The sequence below is a fragment of the Lithobates pipiens genome, unplaced genomic scaffold (assembly GCF_037356315.1).
Source record: "Lithobates pipiens isolate NorthernLeopardFrog02 unplaced genomic scaffold, aLitPip1_a1.2 Scaffold_10, whole genome shotgun sequence".
NCBI classification, from domain to species: Eukaryota; Metazoa; Chordata; class Amphibia; order Anura; family Ranidae; genus Lithobates; species Lithobates pipiens.
Genome location: NW_027507686.1, coordinates 178,674,418 through 178,691,670, shown reverse-complemented (window position 1 = coordinate 178,691,670; position 17,253 = coordinate 178,674,418). Strand labels below are relative to the sequence as shown.

Below are 17,253 nucleotides of genomic sequence, written 5' to 3'. Positions count from 1 at the left end.
ATACTACAGGAGGGGGACAGAGGTTGCGGACATACCACAAGAGGGGGACAGAGATTGCGGACATACCACAAGAGGGGGACAGAGGTTGTGGACATACCACAAGAGGGGGACAGAGGTTGCGGACATACGGCAGGAGATGGACAGAGGCTGCGGACATACCGCAGGAGATGGACAGAGGTTGCGGACATATTACAGGAGGTGGACAGAGGTGGACAGGGGGACAGAGGTTGCGGACATACTACAGGAGGGGGACAGAGGTTGCAGACATACTACAGGAGGGGGACAGAGGTTGTGGACATACTACAGGGGGATGACAGAGGTTGCGGATATACTACAGGAGGGGGACAGAGGTTGCGGACATACTACAGGAGGGGGACAGAGGTTGCAGATATACTACAGGAGGGGGACAGAGGTTGCGGATATACTACAAGAGGGGGACAGAGGTTGCGGATATACTACAGGAGGGGGACAGAGGTTGCGGATATACTACAGGAGGGGGACAGAGGTTGCGGATATACTACAGGAGGCGGACAGAGGTTGCGGACATACCACAAGAGGGGGACAGAGGTTGCGGACATACCACAAGAGGGGGACAGAAGTTGCGGACATACCACAAGAGGGGGACAGAGGTTGCGGACATACGGCAGGAGATGGACAGAGGCTGTGGACATACCGCAGGAGATGGACAGAGGTTGCGGACATATTACAGGAGGTGGACAGAGGTGGACAGGGGGACAGAGGTTGCGGACATACTACAGGAGGGGGACAGAGGTTGCAGACATACTACAGGAGGGGGACAGAGGTTGCAGACATACTACAGGAGGGGGACAGAGGTTGTGGACATACTACAGGAGGATGACAGAGGTTGCGGACATACTACAGGAGGGGGACAAAGTTTGCCGACATACTACAGGAGGGGGACAGAGGTTGCGGATATACTACAGGAGGGGGACAGAGGTTGCGGATATACTACAAGAGGGGGACAGGGGTTGCGGACATACTACAGGAGGGGGACAGAGGTTGCGGATATACTACAGGAGGGGGACAAAGTTTGCCGACATACTACAGGAGGGGGACAGAGGTTGCGGATATACTACAGGAGGGGGACAGAGGTTGCGGATATACTACAAGAGGGGGACAGAGGTTGCGGATATACTACAGGAGGGGGACAGAGGTTGCGGACATACCACAAGAGGGGGACAGAGGTTGCGGACATACCACAAGAGGGGGACAGAGGTTGCGGACATACCACAAGAGGGGGACAGAGGTTGCGGACATACCACAAGAGGGGGACAGAGGTTACGGACATACTGCAGGAGGGGGACAGAGGTTGTGGACATGATAGTGTCCTCCTCACCTTAGCCTCCCCCTCTGTCCACCATCATATTACTTCTCCACATTATCAGTGTGCTGTGTCCTCCTCCTGTGCCTCTTTCTCCTCTCCACAGGTCAGGGCAGCACAGTGCTTCCCTGACCTGTGGAGAGGTGAAATGGGCACAGGAGGAGGGCAAAGCACTCATGATGTGGAGAAGTAATATAATAGTTGACAGAACACATGAGTCTCTGTCCCTCCCCTGCATGCCACAGCTTCACCCTCCGCCGCCTCCGGGCTCCCAGCGATGTCCTCCGCTCTCACTCACAGAGTTTACTCACAGTTTTACTCTTCCCTCCTCAGTCCTCACCCCTGCTCGGCTCTTCTGCCAGTGTCCCGATCGTCTATTCGAAAATGGCACCGGGAGGTGCCATTACGTTAATGCGCATGCGCCGCCCGGCCGAGCGCGTACGAACTTTCCCGAGCCTGGCCGGCTTCGGAACGGCGCATGCGCTGTTCCATGGTCGGCTCACGGCCATCTTTTTTACGGGCACTGATGCCCATAATGGATTTTAACAGGGCAGCTCCAAAAAAGGGTTAACTCTACGGCTCCAAACACTGTGGGGCCCCCTGCTGGACACCGGGCCCTCGGTCGGCGCCCGACTGCCCTAATGGTCAGTCCGCCCCTGCTCATATGCACAAGAATTGCAGGACATATAGCAACAGAATAGATATTAACATGGGTGGACTGACAACTCATGGGGCCCCCGGGCAATAGGAGATTATGGGGCCCCCAGGAAATCAGACATTATGGGGCCACACAGTATACACAAACACACACACAACGTATGCAATCACACAGTATACACAGACATGTTTCTATTGGCTGAGAAGGTACTGGAGAGGTGGGGTAGCTATAATCTAAGGATTTTTAGACCAAAAGGATGTCAGTAAGGGACATTTCAGAGACAGATGTAAAAAAAACACAGATTTTGACATACTTTCCCTGGTTTTACTGAGGCTCGCAACCCTGATGGGGCCCCCTAGTGGCATGAGGCCCTCGGGCAGTGCCCGAGTGGCCCAATGGTCAGTCCGCCCCTGGATATTAACAAGACAGCTTCCAATGGGTAGGCCATCAAAAACATAATACTGTTTAGAGTGTTGTCAGCAGTACTCATATCTGTAACAAACTATCCATCACTAATTGTGGTGGGGCTAATCTAGGAGTATCTAACCAACCCTACCAAACCAGATGAAATTTACACGGGACATTGCAGTGGCGATAGGCAAGCTGTTGTCTCAATAATAGAGAGTTAATGTAGTCCACCCATTGTTTTGCAGTCAATATAATGGGGGACATTCAGTATCTAGCAATCAATTTTCTAGCTAAGTACAGAAGATGAGAGATCATAATATAGACACCTGGAAAAATTCAGGATCTAGAGCGCCCAATAAACACACTAAGGAATCAGTGAGAATAGGGACTTGAGTAACAAAGGAAATAGTGTGTACAACCTTGACCCAGTAACATGTGAGTTTCGGCATTGCCAAATGAAATGTATGAAATCTCCTCTGTGCGATCTACAGTTTGGTTACAAAGGTGAATCCCTCCTACCACAATCAAACAGCTTAGGCCATATCCCACTACTCACCCCTTATCTCTCCATCGGTCCGTGACACCCTATTCCTGAGTCCAGCAGGATCCTAAATGGAGGAAAACAGCCACGTGCTTTGCATTTTCTTTTCAGCTGAGCGGACTTGGCCACACACAATCACACTAAACTCCGACGGATTCGAACGTGATGACGTCCGACTGGATTTGAATAAGGAAGTTCATAGCCAGTAGCCAATAGCTGCCCTAGCGTCGGTTTTAGTCCGTCGGAATAGCATACACACGAGCAAATTTTTCTATTATTCTAAAGTCCTTCGGACTTTGGTGACTCAAAAGTCCGTTGCAGCCCACACACGATCGAATAGTCTGACGGACTCAGTCCGTCGGACTTTGGATGTTGAAAAGTCCGCTCGTGTGTACGGGGCTTTAATGTTGCTGAGAAAAGTGCTGAACTTATGATGTGAACACCAGTCTATATTACTATGGTGACACATCCCTAGAGGGTTTGTCCATGGTGACCCTGGTGCCCTGGGCTCAAAGGAAGTGAGTTAAATAATATTGGGGATCAACTGTATTAATAACTGGGAGGAGGCCTGAGTTTGTTTGCATGCCACTTGAATAAAAGAAAACAAGGGGGAAATAATAAGAAATCCCACATCTGAAAGCTGGGACCAGAATTAATGCCACCTTTACAGATTCTCTCTCTATTCTACTTCATAATTTTGAACTTAGATCAATTTTGCTCCAGTAATAACTGTCACCATGATGAATACTGAGGATGTAAAGGAACCAGACAGCAATGAAAAAGGTTCTACCCCTTCCCTAGTAGAAAAAAAATGTGTAACTGGCGGACAACTTTAAATCTGTCTGAAGTTCAAATTAGAGTGTGCATGAAATATCAGGAGACATTATAAAGTATTGGTCATGGAAAAGATTGCTTATATGTAAAAAAATTTTTTTTTCAGGCATTTGAAATCAATTATGACAATAGTGATTTTCCTCGTGTAACCTATGAAGAGGAAGTCATGGTTAAAGGTATTGTGACTTACACTTCTACTATATATGTAGCACCCCTTGACATCCCAACGTTAGTATATCACCTCCAGAGGCCAGGGGTGGGGCTAGCATTTATCCCCAGTGCTCAGTCCATGGTTAAAATAGGTGGACTGAGTTACTGTTGTCTTTTTAAAGTTTTATTGCGGTACGGTTAAGGAGGTGAGGTTTAGGCATTACAGATACCTTAGCAGATCACTTACAGACTAGGGATGAGAGAACAGTTTGACCCGAGCATGAGTTCAGGCTGAACATATTCGGTTGGGCCGTTCGCCAAATTTGCAGGGTGTTCGCCAGATGTTCGCCCTGACGAACACCCTGTAATGCACTGAATGCTGCACGTTGAATTCTGCACCCTGATTGGGCAAAGATTTGCCCAATCAGGGTGCAGTGTAAACTGGTTGTTAAGGAGTGGGGCCGGAAAGCCAGCCGCAGGGTTATTAACAACCAATGTGTCATCAGCTGTTAATGGATTTCCCCGCTGACAGCTGAATAATAAAAAAAAAAGTGCTGGTTAAAAAATAAAGAAAAAAATGGTGTGGGGGTCCCCCCTCCCCCAGTCCATACCAGGCCCCCTAGTCATACCATGGCAAAAACAAACAAAATAAAAAACCCTCTGGGCCCCCCCCCAAATTCATACCAGACCCTTATCCAGGCATGCAGGCAGGCAGGTCAGGAAAGGGGGGAGAGTGAGCCCCCCTCCTGTACCATACCAGGCCACATGCCCTCAACATGGGGGTGGGTGCTTTGGGGCAGGGCTGTCGGGGTCTGTGGGTGGAGGGCTTATCAGAATCTGGAAACCACCTTTAACAATGGGGCCCCCAGATCCTACCTCCTCCACATGTGAATGAGTATCTGGCATGTAGCACCCGTACCCATTCACCCAAAAAAATTAGAAATCCTTTATTAAATAATGAAAAAAATAAAAAAATAGTGTCCCTCGATGTAAATCTATTGTCAATCACATAGCCCGCCGGGAACTGAAAGATAAAAAAATCAAAAATTCTCTGCCTTTGTTTGTATCATATGATTTTATATACTGTATGGTTAGTACATTTTTTCAGTATTAACCACTTAAGCCCCGGACCAATTTGCAGCCAAAGGACCAAACCCCTTTTTGCGATTCGGCACTGTGTCGTTTTAACTGACAATTGCGCGGTCATGTGACATGGCTCCCAAACAAAATTGGCATCCTTTTTTCCCATAAATAGAGGTTTCTTTTAGTGGTATTTGATCACCTCTGCAGTTTTTATTTTTTGCGCTATAAACAAAAATAGAGCGATATTATATATATATAGATATATATTGCTATAATAAATATCCCCCAAAAATATATAAAAAAATGTTTTTCCTCAGTTTAGGCCGAAACGTATTCTTCTACATATTTTTGGTAAAAAATTTGCAATTATTGATTGGTTTGCGCAAAAGTTATAGTGTTTACAAAATAGGGGATAGTTTTATAACATTTTTATAAAAAAATTTTTTTTACTAGTAATGGCAGCGATTAGCGATTTTTATTGTGACTGCGACATTATGGCGGACACATTGGACATTTTTGACACATTTTTGGGACCATTGTCATTTATACAGCAATTAGTGCTATTTAAATGCACTGATTCCTGTGTAAATGACACTGGCAGTGAAGGAGTTAACCACTAGGGGGCAGTGTAGGTGTTATGTATGACATTATGTGTTTTTTATTGTAGAGGGTGTGGCCTGGCATGTGACTTCACTGATCGTCTTTCCCTATAACAGGGAACAGACGATCGGTGACGGCCACAGTAGGAAGCACAGGGAGAGGTTCGTTTACACAGACCTCTCCTCGTTCTTCAGCTCTGTGACCCGATTGCGGGACACCAGGGGCTATCGGGTCTGCTGGTCCTGCGGCCACAGTTGCTGAGCTCAGGATAGGCGGCGATGCGCTCCCGACCCACGGCTGGGCACTTAAAGAGCAACATACAGGTATATGCTTGTGTCCAGCCATGCCATTCTGCCGACGTACATCGGCGTGAGGCGATCCTTAAGTGGTTAAGGATTTAACACTTAATTTGTGTCCTATAAGACTTCAAACTCTTAAAGTGAAAAAAAAAAATTGGAGACCATTATAAATTCATTGCAGCATGCCAAAGAAGTGTACATCTGGTCTGAGTAAGTTCATAAAGCTCAGCAGAAGTTTTTGAGGTTTTTCTGAGCGGAGTTCCACCCAACATGGAAGTTTCGATTTAAGCATGCCTCACATCTTTTTATACCACATTTGGCATGTCATTTTTGTTTTTTGTTTTTTTTAGGGGGTGATCAGGTGCCTAGTTTTGACATGTACCCTGCTCCCACTTTCTCTCGGGCCAACTAGGAGACTTGCTAGGAGACTTGCTCTCCCTCCTTGCAATCTTCTGGGACACATCACAAGTTTCAGAGGATTGCCCGGCCACTGAGGAGGCGATGTGTGACTCACACATGCACAGTGCGCACCCGGCTGTGGAGCCGCAAGTTGTCACACTAGGGTGCCTGCACATGTAATGCCGGTGCCTGGGAAAGGCAGCGGTGCCTGGGAGAGGGAATGAGGGTTCAGGCAGCCACATCCCTGGATCCTGGGACAGGTGAGTGTGTATTTGTTAAGGGTCAGCAGCTACATTTTTTGTGGCTGCTGACTTTTAATAAACACAAAAATTACTTGAACTCTGCTTTAAGAAAGGTTTTAGTTAAGGGTTTGGACTTAGAGAGAGGGTATAGGTAGAGTTCCCATGCTACATATAAAAAAAAGTGCTACTTTGTATGTGTTCTGTGCAGATTAAGACAAATACTCTCTATTTAGAGTCAGCGGTCCAATGTGCCCCCTGATTAGTAAGAATTACAGCTCTGCAGTTGGTAGGGAGCATGAGCTTAGCTGATTGGAAAGCTCTAGCTTGGCCTCGCAGAGAGAATACAGTTTCCATGCAGAGAGCAGTGGTCTTTGCAGCTAAAACCTGGGGAACTGGATGCTATTCTGACACTGGTGCTCAATTATGAAGACATTAAAAAGTAAGACACTAGAGCTGGCCAAACATTGTACAATTTTCCTTTAGAATTGAAAAAAACATATAATAAGTGTTCAAATCTAAACGCTTTTAATTTATGTGCAATCAATATGTGATGTTGTCATGGAGGAGTGGAAGAGGACTCCAGTGGCAATCTGTGAAGCTCTGGTGAACTCTATGGTTAGGAGGGTTAAGGCAGTGCTGGAAAATAATGGTGGCCACAAAAAATATTGACACTTTGGGCCCAATTTTGACATTTTGAGTTATTTTGAGGGGACAGCAAGTTTACACTGTTATACAAGCTGTACACTCACTACTTTACATTGTAGCAAAGTGTAATTTCTTCAGTGTTGTCACATGAAAAGATATAATAAAATATTTACAAAAATGTGAGGGGTGTACTCATGTTTGTGAGATAAAAAAAAAAAAATATATATATATATATATATATATAACAACTTTGTTTTGAAGGCCCCTGCTGCAAAGCTGTCATACACATCTTTTCTTTATTTACTTGGTAAATCACAGATACAGAACAAGCATACGGCTGTTGGGACAGTGACAGGCAGATACATGTTGTTGATCAGTAAGTCATTAAACAGTGAGGGGAGAATAGGGGTGACTTCCATGGGACAGGCTCCTATACCTCTGTCCTGAAATATGGTGTGGGGCAAATATACACTATAATACCAAAAGTATTGGGAAACCTGGCTTTATACACACATGAACTTTAATGGCATCCCAGTCTTAGTCCTTGCTTTGTGCACTAGTGCACAGTCATGTTGAAACAACGCATTAAGAGTTTCCTTCACTGGAACTAAGAGGCCAAGTCCATCTCCTGAAAAACAACCCCACACCATAATCCCACCACCAAATGATTTGGACCAGCGCACAAAGCAAGGTCCATAAATATGTGAATGAGCGATTTTGGGGTGAAGGAACTTGGCTGACCTGCACAGAGTCCTAACCTCAACTTGATAGAACACTTTTGGGATAAATTAGAGAGGAGACTGCGAGCCAGGCCTTTTCGTCTAAACATGGTCAAACATTCCCATAGATACACTCCTAAACCTTGTGGACAGCCTTCCCAGAATTGTTGAGGATGTTATAGCTGTAAAGGGGTGGGTCAACTCAATATTGAACCCTACGGACTAAGACTGGGATACCATTAAATTTCATGTGCATGTAAAGGCAGGTGTCCCAATACGTTTGGTAACATAGTGTAGATTGGAACTTTCTCCTACCTTTGACAAATCACATATTTCTGTCCTCACTAGAATTCCACACTATTTGAAGGCATATATATGTGTAAAGTCAGCACTCCAGATTCAGATTCTACATTTATTTAAGAGGTCTTGATGGACATGCATTAAATCTACGTACTATAAAGCTGTATATACTGTGCAATGAGTGAGTTCAATATGTTCCCAGTAAACTGGATGAAATTTGCTTTGTGAGTGACCCTGTGGCACTTCCCCAATTCCTTCACTTGAAAAATCTTGAGGAGAGAAGATTGTCAGATGAAGAGCAACTGCATCCAATCACATACAGCTGCTCTTCGGCCAAAGTAAATCTTTGGCTGAAATATGGTTTTGAGCTACGGCTATGGCTTTAAGCTATGGCTATAGTTGGGGCATATCAAGCACAAAAACCATGATATTTAAAATAGCTATGGACAAGAGGTTGATTCTGGTTTTCTGAGTAAACTCTCCATTCTCATTTATAATTTGGTGAGAACAGTTTGCACACCTTGTGATATATGATTTCTCTTTTTATGCAGCTGGAGTCCGCATTGATTGGGCATCTTCATTCTACATGATTGTGTATACCAACCTGGGCATCTACTTGGAGGTGCAGCTCACGCCAGTCATGCAACTTTATATTATTATTGTTGACCCGGCTTACAAGGAGAAAATGTGTGGTAATCAACAATCCTTGCAGTGAAAATCTGAACAATATTATTTAAAGCAAGCCTGTTGCTTTGCTTTTTTCAAGCAAAGTAACAGTATAACCCACCTTTCCTGTTACGTTACTAATTTCCATATCATGCTCCCCTTGCCACACTGTCCTCCTACTGGAGTCACGGGGCCCATTAATTCCAAATATAGAGGGACACGTGATATTTTCCTCTTCCTTCCACTTTTCAGTGCATGGTACCTTAGTGGCTAATCACCAGGACCAAACACTGTCATATTGATGAATAGAAGGGTACTGAGCCTTTTGTAAGCACTGACACAAACCGTCACAAAGTTATTACAAAGCTTTCTACTCTGGGCTTTTCTTGGTGATATTGACTAGAAAAAAGTACTTCATTTTTAAGCAATCCATAAACAGAAACTAACAAAACATAACGAGCAATTTTCCTTTATCTATATTGTGTTACTGTACATAAAACACTATATATATATATATATATATATATATAAAGTTGATAAAGTCATGTGACATATGATGCAACGCGTCGGGTGGAGCCAGTGACGTTACGTTCAGAGCCCTCTGAGAATCCAGCAAGGTGGCTTGTCTGGGAAACGCCTCCCACCTTATCCAGCTGATTGTTTTCAAGCGCTACCTATCGGCTTGGGTTATGTGAGTGCAATTGGTGTGGATGTAGTTTGCAGAACCTACAATCACTGCACAATGAAAGTTTTTGTTTCACTTAGTGCCATGATCGTATCTGATCTGAAGCAATTTGATCACGAGTGTTGACATCCCGGATGATTAGCATATATTAACTCTCATTGGATTGGTTTTTACATGTCTTTGCTACATGTTTTTTACATGTTCCTGACACCTGTTTTAATTTTTGGGTTGTTCGGTAAACAAGCTGAATGCCAATAAGCACAATAGCACTTTCCTTTGTTTTTGAATATTTATTGCTTATCTGCACATCATTTGTGATAATTGTACAGTTTGGTTTGCACCTTGTCAAACTGTTTATACTTCTTCTATGCACTTTAAATTCCTTTATTTATATATGACACTATTGTAATTTTGCACAGTACTCCTTCCCTGAAGTAGTTTTGGGATTGGAAGCTTTGCTGCTCATGAGCCAGGTGGAACAGCAATTAGCACAATAGCACTTTGTACTGGATATGAAGGAAGTTTGTCGTTAGTGACATCCGTTATTGCTTATTTGCACACAAGTACTTAGTATTTTCGCACTTTTGGTTAGTGCACATAAATTTGTTTGCACTTTATATATATTTTTTGCTTATTTTCCACATATTATTGCATTTTTGCACAGCACGGTGTTCAACATATTTCCCCATAGCAGTCCCAGGATTGGCATCCTTATTTTTCTCCGTCGCAAATTGTGTAATAGGAAGTTGACGAGAGCGCACCATTACATATATATAAAATGCACTATTTATCTATCCAAAAGTGTTTTACAGTGCTAAACCTTTCATTCAACTTCTGAATGTCTGCATCTATATTCCAAAAGCCAACATAAAGGAATAGTAGTGAAAAAAAAAAAAAAAACACTTGTGGGTTTAACCAATAATTGTTTGTATAATTATACATTAAGGGAGGTGTAACAGGGGGGGGGGGGGGTGTCCTATGCCTACATACTTTTGCTAATAGGTGTCCTTCATTCCCATCTCAGAAAGTTGGAAGGTATGAAATTAGTATACCAATGAAGTGTTGCTTCATGCTGCCAGGGCAAAATTCAGGTTTTCTGACTGGATCTTCATTGCCAGCTATGCAAATACAACTTCATGTAATCCATTGCCTAGTTTGGAGCACAAATTTTGTAACCTGCAGACAGTAAAACAAAACTCTAAATCAGTAATATAGTGGGTAACAATGGAATTGTTTTTCACCCTCTTGCATTTGAACTAGCTGGATAAGTGGCACATAGTCAATTCTGTCAGAAAATACAAAAACATTTTTAAAAGCGGCACTTTTACCTAATAAAAAAAAAAAAAAACTGAACAAAATTATGTGATTTTAAGTTATCCCCTGTAGCTCTAGCCTAAAAAAGTAAATCAGTTATAGAAATGCAGCAAAGTAAAATTATAACCCTTAGCACCTGCTGAAACTCTTTTTTTTTTTTTTTAAATCAAAAGTATAAATGTACCGAATGTCCTCAACAATTCCACTTGTCTTAGCCCTTGTACACACGGTACACACAGTTGGACATTCCGACAACCAAATCCATCGGATTTTGTCCGACAGATTTTGTCCGAAACTGTTGCATACACACAGTCGGGCAAAGTTGTCGGAAAATCCGATCGTTCAGAACGTGATGACGTTATTTCGTTACGACGGGACTACGTTCAGGCTAGTAGCCAATAGCTTTGGTGTACTAATTTGATCTGAGCATGCGCGGCACTTTGTCCGATCGGAATTCTCTACACATGATCGGACAAAGTCCGATCGGATCATGTTGTCGGAAAATTTTACCGACAAGTTGGAAAATTTGGTCTGTCGGATACTCCGACGGAAACAGTCCGATGAAGACCACACACAGTCGGATTATCCGACAAAACAGTCCGATCGGACACATTCCGTCGGAATCTCCGACCGCGTGTACAAGGACTTAGTCCTGCTTCAGAAATCAACTAAATGCACCCGGCTTAAGCCCTATACACATGGGGTGTTTGCCCACCTCCCTTAAAAGCCTTTACTTGACAATTGTGAATGTGTTTTGGCATGACAAGTGCTTGGGCGTTAATTAATTTAATTGCCCAGAAGAATCATTTATTTTGGCCATTAAAATGAATTAGCGCTCAAGCTCTATATGCCTAGGTGTACATGTACACATCGGCTAACACGGAGGGACATTTAGAGGCAGAAAAAACAAAAAAAACAAACAACAGTCCTCCTTAAAAGTAGCGTATTTATCACTTAGTATGCATGAGGCCTTATAGTAAAAAGAGCACCCTTTATGTTTTGTATCCACAATGTATACATTGCTATGTGCTGTTTTATATGCTTATATGATGTGCATATTTATCAAGGTCTCTGTGGGAATTACAACAGTATTCAAAAAGATGACTTCAGAGCAAGTAGCGGAGCAGTAGAAAGCAATGTTGTTGACTTTGCCAATTCATGGAAGACCCAGCATCAGTGTATAAATGTAGTGCCTGAACATAAACATCCCTGCATGTATGGCACAGAAATAGGTAATATCTTATTTTCTTACACAACTATGTACACCAGTAAATACAGTATATTCAAATAAAAGACATGTAATCAGCTAATCAAAGTATTTACTAAATCGTAAAAAAGTACATTGAATAACTAACACTGTAATGTTCTAAGTTAACAAGATATTGTGATAAGTTATAAACATAATCACAGCAGTTTTTTTTTCTTTTGATTCTCCTTTTAAAAAACAGAAAAGTATGCTCATTACTGGTGTCAGGTAATGCTTGACGATGAAGGTCCTTTTGCTCCATGTCATAATTCAGTCAGCCCTAGAGATCACTATCAGGTATTTTTTTTTTTATATTCAAGATTCTTTATGTCATGCTTACCAAGATTAATTTGTGAAGAAATAAATATATTTTCATAATTTCAATATGGATGTTTAAGACTGTACAGATCCCAGAGACAAAGGTTAATTTCAGGACACAAGTCACCTAAGTTGTCAACCTGAGATATCCTGTGATTTTATTACTCTGTTGGAGGCAGTGCAGTGTTAGTTTTCTGCCACACATAGTGTTTTGCTTTTAGGGCAATCATTTTAATTTAGTTTTTATCTGACCAGAGTACCTTTTCCACATGTTTGCTGTGTTCTCCACATGGCTTTAGCAAACTGCAAACGGTACTTCTTATGGCTTTCTTTCAACAATGGCTTTCTTCTTGTCACTCTTCCATAAAAGACAGATTTGAGGAGTACACAACTAATAGTTGTCCTGTGGGCAGATTCTCCCACCTGAGCTGTGGGTCTCTGCAGCTCCTTCATAGTTACCATGGCCCTCTCGGTTGTTCTCTGAATAATACTCCCCTTGCCCGGCCTGTCAGTTTGGATGGCCGTGTTTTAGTAAGTTTGCAGTTGTGCCATACTCTTTCCATTTTCAGATGATGGATTGAACAGTGCTCCGTGAGATTTTCAAAGCTTGGGATATTTTTTTATAACCTAACCCCACTTAAAACGTCTCCACAACTTTATTCATGACCTATCTAGTGTGATCCTTGGCATTCATGAAACTGTTTGTTCACTAACAAACCTCTGAGGGTTTCACAGAACAGCTGTATTTATACCTAGAATAAATTACACACAATACTCTATTTACTAATCGGGTGACTTATGAAGGCAATTGGTTCCACTAGATTTTTGTTAGCGGCATCAGCGTAAAGGGGGCTGAATACAAACTTTTCAGATATTTATTTGTAAAAAATGTGTAAAAGTATTTATCATTTTCCTTCCACTTCACAAATAATTGTGCCACTTTGTGTTGGTCTATCACATGGGTCTTCAAACTATGGCCCTCCAGTTGTTCAGGAACTACAATTCCCATCATGCCTAGTCATGCCTAGTCATGTCTGTGAATGTCAGAGTTTTACAATGCCTCATGGGATATGTAGTTTCGCAACAGCTGGAGGGCCATAGTTTGAGGATCCCTGGTTTATCACATAAAATCCCAATAAAATACATTTACATTTTTGGCTGCAACATGACGAAATGTGGAAAATTTCATGGGGTATGAATAATTTTTTCAAGGCACTGTAAGTTGGCCTTCATGGGGATAAAGGAGAAGTAGGGCCAAAGCTCTTCTGCAATCCTGGGACCTAGATTGAGCTGACAACATGCTAAAGTCCTCTGTCACCTGATGTCACCTGATTTTAATGTTGGGATCCACGTAGATGTCTGACCAGCAGCTGGCTCAGCCTCTCAGCACACCACTCCTGCACCCTCCACAATCACCATTCTGTGCTCAGAGCTGACCCGAGAACTGAGCAGTCAGCGGTCTTTGAACGTACAGTTCTTGTTCATAGAGGCAGCGGGGGACAAATTAAGCATTGGACCAATGCTGCATCCACCAAGGTGAATATGAATAATTATTATTTTTTTTTTAATCCTGTGCTCATCTTTTAACTCAATGACTTGCATATTTGAATCACTATAAAACAATTTTAGATTATTTTAACCAACGTTTCTTTTTTAGAATTGTCTCTTTGATACTTGCTCTTGTAAAAGAGCAGAGGACTGTCTGTGTGCCTCCCTCTCCTCCTATGCATGGGAATGTGCTGTTTCTGGTGTAATACTAATTGGGTGGAGAGAAAATGTCTGCAGTGAGTAACAAAACATGCCTTTTGCTTATAATAATATATCACAATTTGGCTCATCACTATAAAGTAAGCATATAGCTGACATTCTACCACATGAAAACTGCAATAAGAAAATCGCTGTGTTGCTTTTGTTATGTTATAATAATTTTATATAATATAGCATTGTCAGAGGCATAACTAGAACCTTTAGGGCTTAGAGGCAAGAAATCTTGAAGGGCCCCCCTGACCCCCAGGCTGGGGTCCTTTCTCACGGGTCTGTGACCCCCTCCCCCGAAGCCCAGTGGCAGAGCACCAGGGCTCAGTCGAAATTGCAACCCTAATAGTTCTGCCACTGGTGTCAGTATTTTTTTTTTTTACCATTTATTTAAAAAAAACATTTTTACAATTGTTTTTACATTTTTTAGGAGCACTGTTAGGGGGCTTTGGTGAGTTATCAGGGGTTTAAACAAATATCTGATGTTCCACCTTTGAGGCAGAGAAAGGCGATTTAGGGCACAGCCCTCAATCTCCATCGCTGCAGCCTCAGATTCCTTCCCAAACTGAAGCATAGTAAAAATAGTTTACTATGCCTCAGTTATGAATGAACAGAGTCAGTGATCGGTACCTATCACTGACTTTGTCCATTCAGAGAAGGAAGGGGCCGGTAAATTACATATTTACCAGCCCTTTCCCTGCTCCCCATGCTGACAAATATCCTGGCAGTGCTGCGGGGAAGGATTTAGGGCGGAGCCAGGAGAGAGTACAGAGGCCTAGGGGGAGCAGAAAGAAGCTGGATAGGAGTAATGGTATGGGAGTCCTTTAGAGGAATCAATCTGTCCATTTTCCTCCTGCAGGAGGAAAATGGAAGGCATTGGTTCCTCTATATTCTGCTCCTCGTATCAAGGTTTGCATTGGAGCTGCATGGGCCCCCTAGAGCACGGGCCCAGGTCGCAACTGTGACTCCTGTAGTTCCGTCCCTGGTGGCAGTGCTGTGTCAGGAATGGGGCAGTGGCAGTGCTGGTGGTGATGGGCAATGGTATCAGCAGCAATGCTGGAGGAATGGGGTTTGATCAGTGGCATTGCTGGGGGGGGTGGGACCAGTGGCAGATGCTGGGGGGGGGGACGAATCAGTGTCAGTGTTGGGGAGGGATGGAATCAGTAGCAGTGGGGGTGGGATCAGTGTGATAGTGATGGTGGTATGAGAGCAGTGGCGGTGCTGTGTGGCGGATGGGGGCAGTGCTGGTGGTGATGGGGAATGAGATCAGTGTTAATTCTGGGGGGATGGGTGATTGATCAGTGGCAGTGCTGGGAGGGAGGGGGAGGAATAGTCAGTGGCAAATACTGGGTGGGGATCAGTAGCAGTGTTGGTGTGTGTGGGGGATGAGTGTGACAGTGGTGGGATGGGAGCAGTGCCAGTGCTGTGTGGGGGAAGTGGCAGTGCTGGGGGGTGATTGGGATCTATGGCACTCACTTGCTCTCTCACTTTCAGCTTGGGACTCTATGCGCCATGTTTTCTGTGTATGCTCCGGATCCCTCCATGTGTCTCCAGGTCACTATCCCAAGAAAAAATCTCCTCAGATAGCGGAGACCTCCTCCAGCTCCTCGCCCTTCACTCTACCTGGTCAGCTGATAAGAGTAACCAGTTTCTGCCTCCTGATGACTATGGGGGTTTGGAGCTGAAAACTCAGTGGTTTTAGATAAGCGATCCGCTGTGCAGTTACTATGGCGGTGATATATTATTACACAGTACAACAGAGAACTCAATGGGTGGAGACACTGGATGAGCAGCCAAATTCGAGTGGAGCTCATGGCCCATAATTCACTGCGGCATCGCAGTGCATTGCTGGCTGATGATTGGCCAAGCATGCACTATGACCCGCATGCTTGGCCAATCACAACGCCCTTTGTACAGCGAGCTGTAATTGGCCAAAGCCAGAGTGGCTTTGGCCAATTATGGCTTAGGGGGTTTAGTACACACCCCACACTATATAAGGCCGCCTGCGTGGCGGCCTTGCGTAATGTGTTGCGTCGGCGGAGAAAGAGATAGGCGAAGAGACAGTATCTTTGAATTTCATTTGAAGCTGTTGCAATTACAGTCAGTGTATTGTGCCACCTGCACAGTGTACATCTAAAGCTACCCCAATTGCTTGTGTTCTTCTGATCCTATACCACAGGCAACTGCAGCAGCAATTACAGTCGGTGTATTGTGCCACCTGCACAGTGTACACCTAAAGCTACCCCAATTGCTGGTGTTCTGCTTGTCCTATACCACAGGCAGCTGTAGCAATTACAGTTGGTGTATTGTGCCACCTGCACAATGTACACCTAAAGCTACCCCAATTGCTGGTGTTCTGCTGCTCCTATACCACAGGCAGCTGTAGCAATTACAGTTGGTGTATTGTGCCACCTGCACAATATACACCTATGGCTTCATGCACACTGAAGCCCAAAAAAGCTTTTTCTGGATGCCAGATTGCTGGCAGAAAACGCTGGTTGAAAAACTTGCTTTTAACAGCGTTTTGTACTAGCGTTTATGAGCGTTTATTAGCGTTAGCGTTTATAATAAAAATACACAGAGGACACTTCAAAAATCCCACAGTACATTCCAAACTCCCACAATACATTGAAAAAATAGAATGCCGAACACTAATTACAGCACGTTTATGAGCGTTTATCAGCGTTTGTCGTTTTTTGGCGGTGAAAAGCGGCACTTTGAACGCGGATTTCTGGCGTTCAGAAAAAAGCCCATAAACTCCACTGCTCATTAAAGCTGAAAAACGTCCATGTGTGCATGGACACATAGGCTAACATAGAGTGGAGTTTATGGGCTTTTAAAAAAAATGCCCAAACTCCATTAAACTGCAGTTTATGAGCTCCAGTGTGCATGGAGCCTAAAGCTACCCCAATTGCTGCTGTTCTGCTGGTCCTATAGCATAGGCAGCTGTAGCAATTAGTGTATTGTGCCACCTGCTCAGTGTACAGCTAAAGCTACCCCAATTGCACATCACACCGCAGAGCTCCACATGTACATGGCGTTGCCTCTG

At 43.7% G+C, this 17,253-nt stretch overlaps 1 long non-coding RNA gene across 1 annotated transcript in view; it reads right to left on the bottom strand.

Moving 5' to 3' along the window:
* Positions 1–10,671: 10,671 nt before the first annotated feature.
* The window catches only part of LOC143935979 (uncharacterized), a 76,603-nt gene continuing 70,021 nt past the window's right edge, over positions 10,672–17,253 (bottom strand). Inside the window, exon 3 of the long non-coding RNA XR_013263596.1 lies at positions 10,672–10,747. This is a non-coding gene — a long non-coding RNA (uncharacterized LOC143935979). The remainder of the gene's footprint in view (positions 10,748–17,253) is intronic.